The sequence below is a fragment of the Pleurodeles waltl genome, chromosome 2_2 (assembly GCF_031143425.1).
Source record: "Pleurodeles waltl isolate 20211129_DDA chromosome 2_2, aPleWal1.hap1.20221129, whole genome shotgun sequence".
NCBI lineage: Eukaryota > Metazoa > Chordata > Amphibia > Caudata > Salamandridae > Pleurodeles > Pleurodeles waltl.
Genome location: NC_090439.1, coordinates 69,120,991 through 69,135,997, shown reverse-complemented (window position 1 = coordinate 69,135,997; position 15,007 = coordinate 69,120,991). Strand labels below are relative to the sequence as shown.

The 15,007-nt window shown below is 44.7% G+C and overlaps 2 protein-coding genes across 5 annotated transcripts in view; one reads left to right on the top strand and one right to left on the bottom strand.

The window, feature by feature from the left end:
- PDCD6 (programmed cell death 6) overlaps positions 1-1,512 on the bottom strand; it is a 147,011-nt gene extending 145,499 nt beyond the window's left edge. For both annotated transcript variants that reach the window (XM_069219466.1, XM_069219476.1), the window contains exon 1: positions 1,353-1,512. The gene's annotated coding sequence lies outside the window, so the exon portion shown is untranslated. The remainder of the gene's footprint in view (positions 1-1,352) is intronic.
- A 720-nt stretch (positions 1,513-2,232) lies between these two features.
- PIGM (phosphatidylinositol glycan anchor biosynthesis class M) overlaps positions 2,233-15,007 on the top strand; it is a 190,729-nt gene continuing 177,954 nt past the window's right edge. The window contains exon 1 of one of the 3 annotated variants that reach the window (XM_069219464.1): positions 2,233-2,357. The gene's annotated coding sequence lies outside the window, so the exon portion shown is untranslated. The remainder of the gene's footprint in view (positions 2,358-15,007) is intronic. The other 2 variants (XM_069219465.1, XM_069219463.1) reach the window with 2 other exon arrangements.

Genomic DNA, 15,007 nt, shown 5'->3' with positions numbered 1-15,007 from the left:
CAATATTGCAGCAATATAAGTAAAAAGTTTCATTTACATGAAAAAGCTGTGTTATATTGATTACGTTAGGTATAACAGAAAACTTGTAGATATTTTCAAAATCATTATTCTTTCATAAAACACAAGAAATATAATATCATTTCTATATGGGCTATTAATTTAGAGTCTAAATTACATTTTAACATCAACTTTAACCTTCTAGCATGTGATTTAATTAAAAAGGCACCTATGTTGAACTTTGAAATACAAGCAAATTGCACATTTAAAATGCACTAGGGCACCTTTCTAAGTTAGTTTTCCAGTCTTTAAGTTCATAAAGTACAACTTGTCACAGACTGATGACTTAAGAGACAGGAGGGACTGCGCTAATATCTACACTCTGTCATGTTTGAAGATGGAAATCAATATTCTTTATTTACAATGCTTATGCCACAAGTGTATTCAAAGCCCCACCTAAGATCTAGTAGGATGTCAATATTAATTCAGCTCATCCTCATCTGACTCAAATATGTCCCATAGAAACACTTACAGCCTCTTAACATAGCCTCGGAATATATACCCCAAGCATTCCTCGCTGTGCAGAAAGCACAAGTGACCTAAGAAGAGAGAACAGCACCTCCCTGGTCGCTTATGCACAGCATCAAAACGCTTCCGAGAGAGGTGCCGGGCGAAATAAAACACTCTTTTAACGAAACTCTATCCTTAAATATAGCACGCAACAGAATGAATAGTTACAGAGAGACAGCACGTGGAAATCTTGAGAACACAGATCTACTAAGAAACCTCAATCTTACAACTACAGTACCAAGTAACACAAAGTTGACAAACGAGGACAAATTGTTTAAGATTCAAACAGTTTGTTCCACTATAGCGAAGGCAAACAATTCGGGGTCAACAGGCCGAATCCACCCTACTGCACCCAAAGAAAGCATTGCGCTACTTAGCAACAAAACATGTATATCTTCACAATGTTCAGGCACCCTTGCGAGCACCGAGTTTGTCACATACAACTGAAAATAAGAATAAAAAAAAAAAAAAAAAAAAAGAACACGTTACATACTCTAGTAACCGGCACTGAATGGTAGGCGGCGTACCGATTCATGTATTTTAGGCAATTGGTCGACAACTGCAGCTGTATATAATTGGAAAAAAGTGTACGTGGCATGAGTGACATGGTTATAGCTGCTAAATTCTATTCCATTTCCAGAGATTTGGATACGTGCCAAAAGCAATCTCTCTATAACTCCATAAACAGAAAGAGGGCAGCATCAAAATGTCACTTTCTGACAGTGCAGGCTAGTGGGTGCCCCGGCTGCTGCTTGTTGTCTCCACTGCCGCGGGCTAGCCCCTACCTCTGGAAGACGTTCCACAAGAAGCTCTGGTCGGCGGGCTGGGGGCGATACTGCTGTTGGTAGGCCATGCTGTCGCTGTAGGAACTCTGATCGAGGTTTGAGCGCTCCCGTGAAAGCGGCTGAGGTTCCCCGCCCAACCAGTGACTAGGCGCTGCTCCGCGCTCAGCCTGCACTCTCCTCTCACACTTCCGGGTGCCGCCTGGTAAGGCCAATACTGTACTACGGGCTGAAGAGCCGACGGCACTAAGGCTGGTGGTTCAAGTCAACCCACGGGGGGAGTAGATGCCTACGCCGTGACTTTCGACTATCTCTCGCCATCATTTGACCAAAAACCATGAAGTAAGGGACCCCTAGACTTAAAAATTACCGGATGGTGGTCATAGGTAACACTATAAGATGGCCGCCGTAATAACCACTTTATATTCAGTGGCGCAATGAGTCCTTCTTCGGTTTTCTCCTTTAAAATTTCTATTAGTGCTCAATAAATGACGCGAAGGTTACGTAATGTAGCAAAACCCGGAAAACCCCAGTGCCACAAAAGGGATTTCCAAACTCTGATTCATTGGATTCAACACAAAGAGATAGAACTCGCAGTTACAGTGTGCTGCATTACTAATTTTTCAGGGACCAGCTGACTGAACTCATTTGTTTTCAGACAAAATTCCTCGAAATCAAACATAAATATATAGGATTAAATACAATTAAAGGGGTAAAGTCCATACGGTCTTGGTATTACCTCAGGTGAGGAATGGAAAACCAAGACCTGTTTAACAAATTACACGTAAACATACTTAAGAGTTTTATCTTTCGGAAAACAATCCAATGGTAAATAGTTGCTAAAGTTAATTGCTTCGTTCGTAATGACGTTTCGAGCCTGTCATGTTTCTATGTCTATGTTATTACTATGCAGCTAAGGGTTCATTGGTAGCTCACGCGCCCGACTGCGCGTGCCCAGAAGTTCGAGTCAATTCGGCGGAATCCGTGGTGATGGGAACCATACTGCAGGTGAGGTGCTGAAGTTTTGTTAGGCAGAGCTGACGTTTTTTATTTATTTATTTCAAATCAGGTACCCATTTGTGTATATTAAGGTATTGACTGCGATTCTGTTTTCTGCAGTTTCTAAGATGACGGTAGTTAACATATGCCACGGTTAAGACGACTAGTCTCACGTGAACACCTTGCACTGGGATAGAGTATGCTGCATCTATAATAATTTTAAAGTCCTGCAATCTGACTGTGTATTTGTACCAGTTATCCAGATACATTTAATTGGCTGTTAGTCTACCTCCTTCTATGTCTCCGCAGACGATTTTTGAAGGCGAAGGTACTTGTTTGCTAACCACATCTTGGAGACATTCGGAAAGCCTCCCTGGAAATGCATTCCGCCCATTGCTTATCCCTCGCTTTAACATACATTTGCTTGCTTTCTGTTTACTGGTTATAAAGAAGAGGAGGAACCAAACTTCAGCAAACGTCATTTATTCAGATGAAGGACACACATTATGCAACCGCCAGTTCCCTCGCTCCAGCTGTCGCAACAGAAACCCTTGTAACCCCTGGCCGTTCACGTTCCACTGAATGCACAATTCTGATCAAACCATCTCCAGACCTAACACATCCAAACACTTTAATAAACAAATAATACGTCACAGAATTGATAAGCACATTAGTAGCATTTAAAAATAAGCGAGAAGGAAAGGCGTGGTGGTATAAGAAATATGAAACCTTACAATGAATACATAGAGGAACGATAAAATAACAGCCACTCAACAACTTAATATTGTAAGTGGTCAAGCAAACTCCTGGAACTTTAAGAATGTGTCATATGAGCAAATCCCTAAAAATCTGGAGTCTCGTCACAAACTTCAGTTCCAGAGTCATCCAAATGTTTCAACACATCAACAAGTACCAACTCAATCTTTGTTTTAGATAGGACCCTCACTAATGCACACTGCATGTGACATGACTTACTACACCTATCAATAAAAGTATTTCTGTTCACTCTTCACCGTATGTCCTGGTTTCTGCACTCTAACATAGTCTCCCACCTTCTCCGTACCCTTCTACACACCTTTCCCCGTTAGCAGCCTTAACCTTCTTTCTGGGATCAATCACCTTCCCAAGACTTGCCAATGGTTTTATGACCCATCCAATTCCTATTCATTTTAGACCAAGGATCACGTCCTCTTAACACCACAAATGGTGCAATGCCTTTTGTGGTATAGGGTGTGGATTCCATTGCCCACAACATGTCCCCTACAGCTCTTTTGCATTTTAGCTTATTGACAACAGCAAGCTGCAATTAACCCTTCAATGTGCGATTGAAAAGCTCCATCAACTCATAACTCCAGGGATGACATAATGAGGTGCGGGTGTGAATCATATGATGCTCAGAAAATAATCTTTCCAAGTCTTCAAACACTAAGTGCGTCCTATTATCTGTAACCAGTTCGTTGGCATAGTCCTCTCTGCTAAAAATATTTAGCAAAAACTCAATCATTGTCCGTGTCTTAATATTGTTAACAAAAGCAACTTCAGGCCACTTTGACATGTAGTCTGTTAATAGCAGTACATACTTGGGAGTCTCACTAGGAATCTTAGGCAGGCCTGCAATCAATCAATCAATCAATAGATATATAAAGCGCGCTATGTACCCGTTAGGGTTTCGAGGCGCTGGGGGGACGGGGGGTGTTGCTGCTATCGTTCGAAGAGCCATGTCTTGAGGAATCTCCTGAAGGTGAGGAGGTCCTGGGTCTGGCGTAGTGAGGTGGGGAGAGAGTTCCAGGTCTTGGCGGCGAGGTAGGAGAAGGATCTGCCGCCAGAGGTCTTGCGCTGGATTCGGGGGACGATGGCGAGGGCAAGGTTGGCAGAGCGTAGTTGGCGTGAGGGGACGTAGAAGTTGAGTCTGGAGTTCAGGTAGCAGGGTCCGGTGTTGTGTAGTGCCTTGTGTGCGGGGGTGAGGAGTTTAAAGGAGATCCTCTTGTCCACGGGGAGCCAGTGGAGGTCCTTCAGGTGGGGGGAGATGTGACACCTGCGGGGTATGTCGAGGATCAGGCGGGCGGATGCGTTCTGGATGCGTTGGAGTCGTTTGATGTCTTTTGTTGGGATGCCTGTGTAGAGTGCGTTGCCGTAGTCGAGTCTGCTACTGACGAGGGCTTGGGTCACCGTCTTTCTGGTTCCTGTTGGAATCCACTTGAAGATCCTGCGGAGCATGCGGATGGTGTTAAAACAGGAAGAGGAGACAGCGTTGACCTGTTTGGACATGGTGAGAGCTGAGTCGAGGATGAAGCCGAGGTTTCGTGCGTGGCTGGCTGGGGTGGGTGGGGGGCTGAGGGTGGTGGGCCACCAAGAGTCGTTCCAGGCCGAGGGGGTGCGCGTGTTGAGGAGGATGCAGTGCAGGTGGTTTGTGTTGGTTGTTGCTGGCTTCGTTGTTCTGTTGCAGGAGAAGTTGCAGGTGCGGCAGGAAAAAGGTCCTTTGGTGTGCTTCGGGGTGGCCTGGAAGCACTCTGTGGAGGGACCAGGGTTGAGGGCGTGGAGTTCGCTGGCCGAGTATCGAAGGCACGGGGTGCGGGGGGCGTGAGGACCAGGGGGGGTGGTGCTGGGCGCGGTCCAGGCGCAGACGGGCTTGCCTATGGCGCGCCTCCGCATTTGGGTGTCCAATCCCAATTCAGCCCATGACACCATGTCAGTTTCTATGGAATAACTGGAGACAATTTGGTAACCTAGCACTTTTCACTCAGGATGCAAATATAACAACCACGTACAAGGTCTTCTACAGACTTATCAACTCCTGGCAACCAAAAATCTTCCGTAACCCTGCACTTCATTGCCTTTATACCTACATGTCCTTTGTGTGGTATTTGGTAGAATCCTCTGTCTTAAGTCTAGCAGAACAACCAACTGGTCAATCTGCCTCACCAAACCCTCATCACTTACCAATTCTGATGCCACATGCAAATATGGCACCAACACAGCCAACACACTTCACTGGGTCAACCATTAATCACATAACCCCTTGTGACAAACAGTATCTAATTCAAGGACATCTCTCCATTCTTTTACAGTAAAGGCATTCTTTGACATGTCTGATAGTACATACCACTGCCTCATCTGCATCAAAAACATCTTCATCTGTCAACGGCATTCTGGACAGTTAGCGTGCTATCTCATTTCTCTTTCCAGGCACATGCTCTACGCTATAATGATAACCTTGTAGGCAGCACTGCCACTTAGCAATTCTCGGTGTGGTGCTACCTCCACCTTTTGTGCTAAACAGATCAACCAGTGGCTTATGATCAGTACGAAATACTACTGCGACACCCCATATAAATGTCCTGAAATGTTGAGTGCTACACCACAAAGCCAACAATTCCTTATCAATCATTGAATAAGTCAGTTCTGATTCCCCATAACACTTCTGAGGCAAAAGCATTTACATCTTCTCTGCCAGCCATCCTGATTTGTAACAAGGCAGCCCCAAGCCCATCATTACTCATATCAGTGATGACAATATTAGTTCCCAGGTTCAAACAGCTTTAAATGAGGGGCACCCACAACGTCTGATTTAATTGTTCCACAGCAGTTTGACAATCCTCGTACCATACGTATCGACTAGTTTTTTTAGTAAGTTCCTTAACGGTACAGTTTTTTAGGTAAACTAGTGAATAAACTTTTCGTAATTCTCCACTTAACCCATGAAAATGTAAGCTGGTCCTTGTTTTTCAGGTATGGGGCATTTTCAGTGGCTTTAATTTTTTTCATTTTAGGTACAATGGCCTTAGCACTTAAATGACGTACAAAATAATCTACATCACTTGCTTCAAAGCTGTATTTGTTAGAATGCTATGTTCATCCATTTTCTTGCAAAACAGATAACACATTGCTCAGTCTCTCCTTGTGCTCACTCACTCTGCTTCTGAACACCAAAACGTAATCTTAGCAGTGCTTAATTTGTGCTTGTTGTTTCCGATGCGGAGCACCAGCACTTATTTATGAGGACTGGCGCATATTTTTCTGCCTCAAGCATTTTCTGCGAGCAAAAGACACATGGGAAAGACTGAGGAAGAGAAAAACGAAAAAGCGTCAATGGGAGAAAGCAGAAAGGTGCAAAAGTGAGCTGAAGGGGCAGAAAATGGCTTTAAATGGATTAAAGAGTCCCGGCAATGCCTCAGTATTCTGTGTTCGCTCATTTAATTACAGCAGCCGTGTGTTTCAGAGGAGAGCTTTGGGCACTGGCACGTTTTTATTTACAAATTAAGCACTGCATCTTTGAAATAAGAAACTCCTGTGTAGCCCTGAAACATCAATTTCATAAGTCTTTGGAAAATAAACAAGGCTGATGCCAGGCTAAAAGGCGTCTGATTGTACTGAAATTCCCCAACTCTCGTGATAAATGAAGAGAGGTATTTGGAATCTTCAGCCAGCAATATTTGGTGGTTAGCCACAGACATATCTAATATAGTGAATACAGTACCACCCCTCAAAGTGCACAAGATTTCATTAATATTAGACAACGGCTCCTCATCTCTTCTAAACGTTGCGATTTAATTCATGCAAATCAATGCATAATCTCAAACCTTGATTGTTTTTTTTAGTTTTTTTTTAGGGTTAAGGAATTGGGGAAGGCCACTCTGAACTTTTAATAGGTTCAGTAATCCCAAGATCACGCAAATGCTCCAACTCAGTTTGTAATTCACCCCTCAAACAGTGGTACTTTCCAAAGTTTATGAATCACAGATTTGGCATTGTCCTTCAACACAATTTTGTGCTGAAATCCACGTAGCTACCTAGTTTACTGTTAAACACCCCTGGAAACAATTGAACCCAGCATTCACCTACATACACATTCATGCAAAACTCACACCTTTGGTGAACTGATCTTCACATACAACCCTGTCACGATGATTAGGGTCTAACGTCATATCCAGATCCCCTTGGTCATCCCATCCTAATAAATTGGACCCACACTCCGCAACGTATACTAACGTTTTATACTGTCCAAATTCCAGTTGTTCATCAAATTTGCACACCACTTTAATTTTCGCCCCCTCCGTATGCGAAAATCTTCACAGTAGATGGTAGCAACTTGAGGGGATAGAATCTCCTAAACATTTCAGAACCAATTATTGCAAATAGAGACCCAGAGTTTGCCACTATGCCATTTATGCGTAAGTCACAAGTTTGTGGTTTCCTTCTTACATTGCTCACCACATTCATTTCAGTATTGTTTTCAACCACATTGACATTCTCCCATCCACTTTCTCTTGTGACACACAAAATTACGTTGCCCTCATTCACACTATTGTAGCCTTTCTCTAAACTAGAGACAGCATTTCTGTGAGAAAAGTGACACACCCCTGTAAAATGACAGGGTGTGGCATTCCTATAGCCTGATGACCCAGACATATTGTTTGGGATCAAGGACTGCAGGTTTTCATGTTTATTTTGTCCTTGGGACAAGTAGGCACCTGCAGCACAAACCCTTTGGCTGCCAGTTTACAGTAAAACATTATGAAGCACTGAAGGGAATTGTATGAGGTTAAGGTAATATTTCTGTCCATTTGTTAATGCTGTTGAATGAATTAATGAATTAATCTTCTATGTTCAATCTTTGATTCAGACTTTTTCTGATCCTCCTTATAGCCGGATCACTTAATTTTTTTGTTTTCTTAACAGGGCAGCAATATATTTTATGCCACCTAATATACATCTGGATGGCATTGCTGTTGAATACTTCATATGTAAAGGTCTTAATTAGCCTGTTTCATTGTCCAATTTAAATGTATTCCCAAGTAAACATAGTTGTTCTGTACTTTTATTTGAAAAGAGCACTAGAGAAACACTTCTTTTGAAATGTTCTCTTAAATATTACATCAATTACCGATAAATTAAAAATAGCAGCTGTGGGTGTCTCCACATTGACTTTTATAATATATTCCCAATTCTAACAAGTCAGTTTAACACTGTTCTGAGCCCTGTAGGAGTAGCATTTCAAAACCAAAGCACTGCCTGCAAAACGGAACAGCTGTTGGGTGGATTTTGGTGCATGCAGCCTTGTAGGATAAAATAAAGAAATTAGATAATTTAACATGAGTATCAAACTGGAAAGTCAGAATGGTAAGCGCCTACAAGGATGGGAAATTTGATGATTAGGTATGACGAATGTGCAGTGGCTTTATTAAATCTTTAAGTTGTGTTGCTTGTTTGCACTAAGATGCAAAACTATTTTGCCTGTGTTTTACAACAAAATTATGAATGTTAGCCAGGTTATGCAAACAGTGGTAAAATGGTAGTTTATTATAAAATGTAAACATTCTAGGTTTTGTTTAAAACTTCGAAAATAATAAACATGGTTTAACTTGATTTCAGGGGTGTGCAAATTAAATAACAAAATCAAATTAACCTGAAAGGAGAGAGAAAGTAAGGTGCCACTTGTCATATTAGTCACAAATACTTATGCAGCTGCATTTCTGGAGTAGGTCAGCAAAGTTTGAAGTGGGGCTAGAATACCACACTCGTGGTGAGGACCGTACTATATACTTACACACTACATACTTGCATGAACTGTAGACATTTTTGTCTGGAATCCAAGATTTGGTGACTCACACAAATAGGTAAACACTTAAATGGATTTGAATTTCCAAAGGTCCACCTATAAAGTGTTCAATCAGCAGACAATCTAAGACGAGCTTAGGGGTCTCCCACTAACTGGGTGCAAGGTTTTGTTGTTCAAGTAATATATTTTTATTTTTATGATGCGCTTATGAAGAATGTGAAGGCGTTTATCTTCTGTAACCAGCCCCTTTGGGACCCCACTCTTCTAGTGAGATCAAAGGGTGCTCAGATTGCCCCCTTACGTGGCCTTTGAATTTTCTTTTTTTTTCTTTTTCAGTTAGAGGAGCCTGAAATTGGGAGAAGGCAGCAAGACATTTTTGTTCTTGGAAATCCAGCATAGCATTTCCAAGAACCTAGATGGCTTGCTGGCCTCTCCTAATTCTCTTCATTGTTTCTGCTTGATGTGGCTCATTTAATTGGAGAAACAACACTTACCCCTGTGTAGTTGATTGTCTCATGTCTGGGGTGGCTGGTCTCATATACTTTACAGTTGACTTAGCAGGGCAGCCCTTTTGTTGTAGGCAGATCTAGTTATGTTAAGTTTGTTGGACACAGCCAGGTACATCTTCCTCTTTGATGACTTTTTGCTGAAGTAAACTCTAAACCTCCCTTAGCTCTGAAAGGAGTGTGAAACCAATTTAGCAACCTGTACGAGGGACATAAGGATCCCTGGATAGAAAATCCTTTTTATTAGTTTACCAGTTGGAGCTGTCTGCACTTGTTTGTCCGTTGCACTGGCAAAGTGAGCAGTTGAGTTGGATTGATTTTGCCCTGTAGTTTAACTACACCAGAGATGTCGATTGGGCAGTGGTTATCTCGACAAACTTCTGAGTTGAGGGCCAGAAAAGAGACGTTAGCTTCTCTGTGAAAAGGACTGTAATGAGAAGTGGCTATGGCCAAGGTCCGGCTTTTTTAAAACAGTTACTAGTTTTAAAAATAAATAAACCTATATGTCATAGTTTTGAGAAACATTATTGGCCTAGCCCAGCATTCATACCACAATGACCATTGACAAGTTGTACAACCCACCTTTTATAAGCAATTCATGGAAAAAAACACATTACATATTGAGTTATTGTTTTAGTTCAACTGTGCAAAACCACTGAAATTCATGAGTTGCAATATCTAATGCACACCATAACTGAAGTTGTCAGCCATGTTGAACTCTTGCTAGATCGCCTGTTCTTCTGATGACACTTACTAATAGGTATTTTGTGCCTGCCGGACAACTTCAGTTTTTGTATGCTTTTTGTGCATGACATACCATAAATGACAAATGTCATTAATTTTGCTCATTTAAGCCAAAACCACAACTCCGTTTCTGCCTTTGTTTTTTCAGTGAATGTAATTGTTTTTTCTATTATGCACTTAATTTCCAACTCCTGCCGCACAGGATTGAGCCTCAGTACATGGCCTGTTCCCAAACCACCAAACGTGGGCTGTGCCATTGGCTGTGTGCATTGGTGGAGCTCATTCAAAGTGGGCTAGCAGCCCCTGTTACGCACATCTTTTAGCCGTGTGCAGCAGGCGGGGCGCAAGGTGTGGCCTATTGCCAGGTATTATACCAATCCTGCAGCCCCTGGTCAGCCTCTGTCCGGTAAAAGACCAAGGCCTTCACCTATCCTGTAGTGGTCAGCCACCCACCACTGTACTTAGGGAAAAGTACACAGAGCCTGGCCCTTGGCCAGGCCTTCCTTGTTTTTTGGGTTCCACAAACCTGAGGCAAGCTCCATGCCCTGGTACCGCAAACCCAGGGCATGCTTCTGTGACCCTTTTCAGAACTGCAGACTTTAGATGCCAACTTAGGTGTCAAGGTACAGTGAATCCAGAAAATTGTCTTTCTTATATGTAAACCATGGGGGAGGGCCTTTTGTGGGTCTGACCACTAATTCTTTGAGGTCAGGCGGCGCTCAAACTGCTTCCTTATGTGTGGCCTTTGAATTTTGTTTCAGGACCTGAGGACTGTGCCCCTTGTCCTGAAATGGCAGCAGAGAGAAATTACTCACTTGCAGCCAGTCAGAGCACTCAGAACTGCAGATTTGAAAGGGATGGCAGGAGAAATGCTCCCTCGTCCAATCATATTCTTTCATTTTTTATTATCATTATGTTTTTAACATTTTTGGATTCACAGCTATACACAGATTGGATCAGCAGATCCTCTGCAATTGAAACTGGCAAGATTTACAAAAATGTGAACTTTTGCAAGCCCTCAAGCACCCTTTAAAACACTTGTATTTCAAAATTATTTCCTCTAGTTACAACAAGCCAATGGAAGCACAATTTCTGAGTAAATTTCTACTTGACTGCTGAGTTTGGAGTCAGCCAGTTCGGCTGTTTTTGATTGTGGAAGTGACCAAACACCTGTTTTTTTTTCAACCTCCACCTGGCTCTTTCCTTTACCCCTACAAGGAAGAGTAAAACATTTGGCATGTTAAACCTTCGCTGGCAAAACATTTTGTTTGTCAAATTTCTTACTTGTCCGTTCACTGGGTCAAAAGTTATGGGCAAACAAACTAAGGGCCACATTACGACTTCCGAAGCCGCTCCAGGCAAAAGACCGCGAGTAATGGACTTCTTTTCCCCACCTTATTAGGAGTTTTCTGCTGGGCCAGCGGGCGAAAACACAGTTTCTGCCCGCTGGCCCAGGGAAAAACTCACCTCAATATTGACGCTGGCTTGTAATCGAGCCACCGGCAATGTTGTGGTGCACAGGGTGTGACAGCACCCGTCACGCATTTCACTACCCTTATTTTGGGCAGTGAAATGTGTGACGGAGCTGTCCATGGGGGCCCCTGCACTGCCCCGACACCCCCTTTCCTCTAGCCTTTGCATGGCAGTCAGACTACCATGCAAAGGCTAGTGGAAAGGGGACTCGTAATCCCCAGGGCAGCGCTGCCCTGGCGGTTTGCGACAGCTGAGACTGCCAGGGTGTCGACAGGCGGCAACCAGGCGGTGCCAGTGGTCGGACAGTGGCACATCTGCCACGGTCATAATAGGGCAGTCGGACCGCCTTGTCTGTGGCAGTCTGACTGCCATCGCGAGTGTGGCGGTCTGGAGACCGCCACACTCGTAATAAGGGCCTAATTGCTTTTCAGTGGAAAGTGCCTGAACCACAACTACACAGAGGTGACTGCCATTATGTAATCACTGCAATTAGTTACTTTTTTTTTGTTTGTTGATAAAAAAACTTTTATTGGTTTTGCAAAAACAATAAGATTAAGATACACACAACATTGGCACCAACTGGTACCCGGAGACGGTCACCTCCCAAGCCCCAAACAAGCTACCGTAGACAATGTTTACAACCAGTATACAGCTGCACGGACATATTCTAAAGGAGAAAAGAAGAGAGAGAAAAGGAGAGGGGGAAACCCCCCCACAAGTTGCTACTGGGGGGTGGCTCCCCCCAGCAGGCCATGCAGCTCATGAGCAAGTTAAGTGCACCACGTGGCCTCCCATTTCCCCCACACTTTATAATATTTATTTGGGCATCCCCTGGCTTCATATACAAGTTTTTCACGCTGGGCACACGAGTCCACACCTCGTCTCCATCTGGCCAGCGCTGGCGCTGCCCCGGCCTTCCAGTCCGCCATTATGTCTCTTTTTGCCACCAGGCATGCCACTCACAGAAAGATTCGGTGTGCTCTTCTCAATCCCGCTTCCCCCATGACCCCCAGCAAGAGTGGCAGCGGAGCCACTTCCACCTCACCCCGCAAGACCCCTGAGACCTCCCTCATAACCGCCCTCCAGTAAGTCGCTATGGATGGGCAGGAACACACCATGTTGTAAAATTCAGCGTCTGGGCCCAAGCATCGAGGACAGTCAGCCCGGGGCCGAAGGCCTGCTCTGTGTAGCTTAACGGGCGTGAGGTATGCTGTGTGCAGATAGAGGGTCTGTAGCAATCGTAATCGGGTGGTCATGGTTAGGGTCCGTGGGGCTATTAACGCTTCCTTCCAGTCCTCCTCCTCTGTAGGGCCCACCCCCTCCTCCCACCTCTGGCAAAGCCCATCAAGTGGACGAGCAGTGTTAGCAATCAGAGACCGGTAAATCTGTGAGACCCCACCCTCACTCATGCTCCCCATTAGCACCTTCGCCTCCATGGGACTGTACTCGGCTATGGTCTCTCCTGCTCGGACGTGTACCAGTAGTGCATGGCGAAGTTGTAGGTACCTGTGGTATTGAGTCTTGTTCAGTGAAAAGAGTCGCTGAAGCTCTTCAAAGGATCGCATGTGTGACCCCCCCAGACGTCCCCCAGTGTGGAGATTCCTATGTTATCCCATCTCTGAAATCCCTCCGAGGCCTCTGCGAACCTTCTCCTTTGCCATAATGGGGTCTGCTGGGTAAGACAGCCCCACCAACCCGACACTCTTTGGGCTTCGCGCCAGCCCAATAAGACCACCTTAGTCACTTCAGGGGTCACTCAGGGGATTGGACGACCTTATAGTGCATCAAGGACCCTGGGGTAGCCCATCGTTTGGAGCGCCAGTTGGTATGCTGGGTCCGTCCAACCTAACCCATTCAATTGTTTATTACGAGTAGGTGCATCGCAAGGTGATAATAGTAAATATTGGACATTCCCAAACCTCCATCATAGACATCTCTTTGGCAGGTATTAAGGGCCAGCCTAGGACAGGTGCCATCCCACAGGAACTGACGCGCTTCTGTGTCCATTTCTTTTAACCATTTCCGAGGAACTGGGTGTGGGACGTTCTGCAGTAGGTAAAGGAGCCTGGGGAGGATCATCATTTTATAGAGTGCTATTCTACCAAGCAGGTTGAGAGGCAGGGCCCGCCAACGTTGGAGGTTGTCTTTAACTTGTCGAGTAAGCGGTACGAAGTTGAGCGCCCATGCCAACTCCGGTAGCAGGGCCACCTGCAGTCCCAGGTACTTTAAAACTGTTGCACAGAATAGGGATGTTTTGTTGCCACTCAACGCAGTCTCTGGAGGGATGCAGAGAACCAATAGGGATTTGCTGGGGTTCAAAGTCAAGCCAGAAGCCTCAGAGAAGAGACCCAGGATTTGCAGAATTCGGGGACCACTTTTGGCAGGATTGGAAAAGTATATAAGCACGTCATCTGCGTATAGTGCCACACGGTCCTCGGGCCCAGCGGGCCATGACCAACCCTCAACTAGAGGGTCCTCTTTTAATAGCTTCGCCAGGGGCTCTATCGCGAGTGCGAAGAGCAACGGGGACAGTGGGCACCCTGGGCGGGTGCCCCGACAGATAGGGAACGAGCCCGAGATCACCCCATTCACCTGGACTCGGGCTGTCGGGTTAGAGTAGAGGAGCTTCACCAGGCTGTGGAATTTAGTCCCAAATCCGTTACTTAGCAGGACGTGATCCAAGTAGGACAAATCCACGGTATCAAAAGCTTTCTCGAAGTCCAGCAAGAGGAGAGCCAAGGGACACCGGGCTAGGGCCTTGCGGTGGACTAGGGTTTACGTGCAGGCACCTGATGCAGTGTCTTGTACTTCGTGTGGGCATAAACCCGCACTGGTCAGGGTGTACCAGTGAGGGAAGCACCAGCCTCTGCCTCGTGGCAAGAATCGTGGATAATACCTTAATCTCAGTGTTTAACCCCTTTGCTGCTACACCTTTTACCCCTCCTGTGCCAGGCCTTTTTTTGCCTTATTTGGAATAGTTCTCGCTTAGGCCCATATAACTTTTTGTCCACATAAGCTACCCACGCCAAGTTTGCGTCCTTTTTTTCTAACGTCCTAGGGATTCTAGAGGTACCCAGACTTTGTGGGCTCCCCTGAATGGAGGCCATGAAATTAGCCAAACTACAGTGAACATTTTGTTTTTAACAAAAAACATGGGAAAAAAGGGCTGCAGAAGAAGGCTTGTGGTTTTTTTTTCCCTGAAAATTGCATCACCAGAGGTTTGCCGTTCTAAAATCGCCAGCTTTCAGGAACAGGCATACTTGAATCAGAAAACCCAGTTTTTCAACACAATTTTGGCATTTTACTGGGCCGTACCCCATTTTTACAATTTTTTTTTTGTGCTTTCAGCCTCCTTCCAGTCAGTGACAGAAATGGGT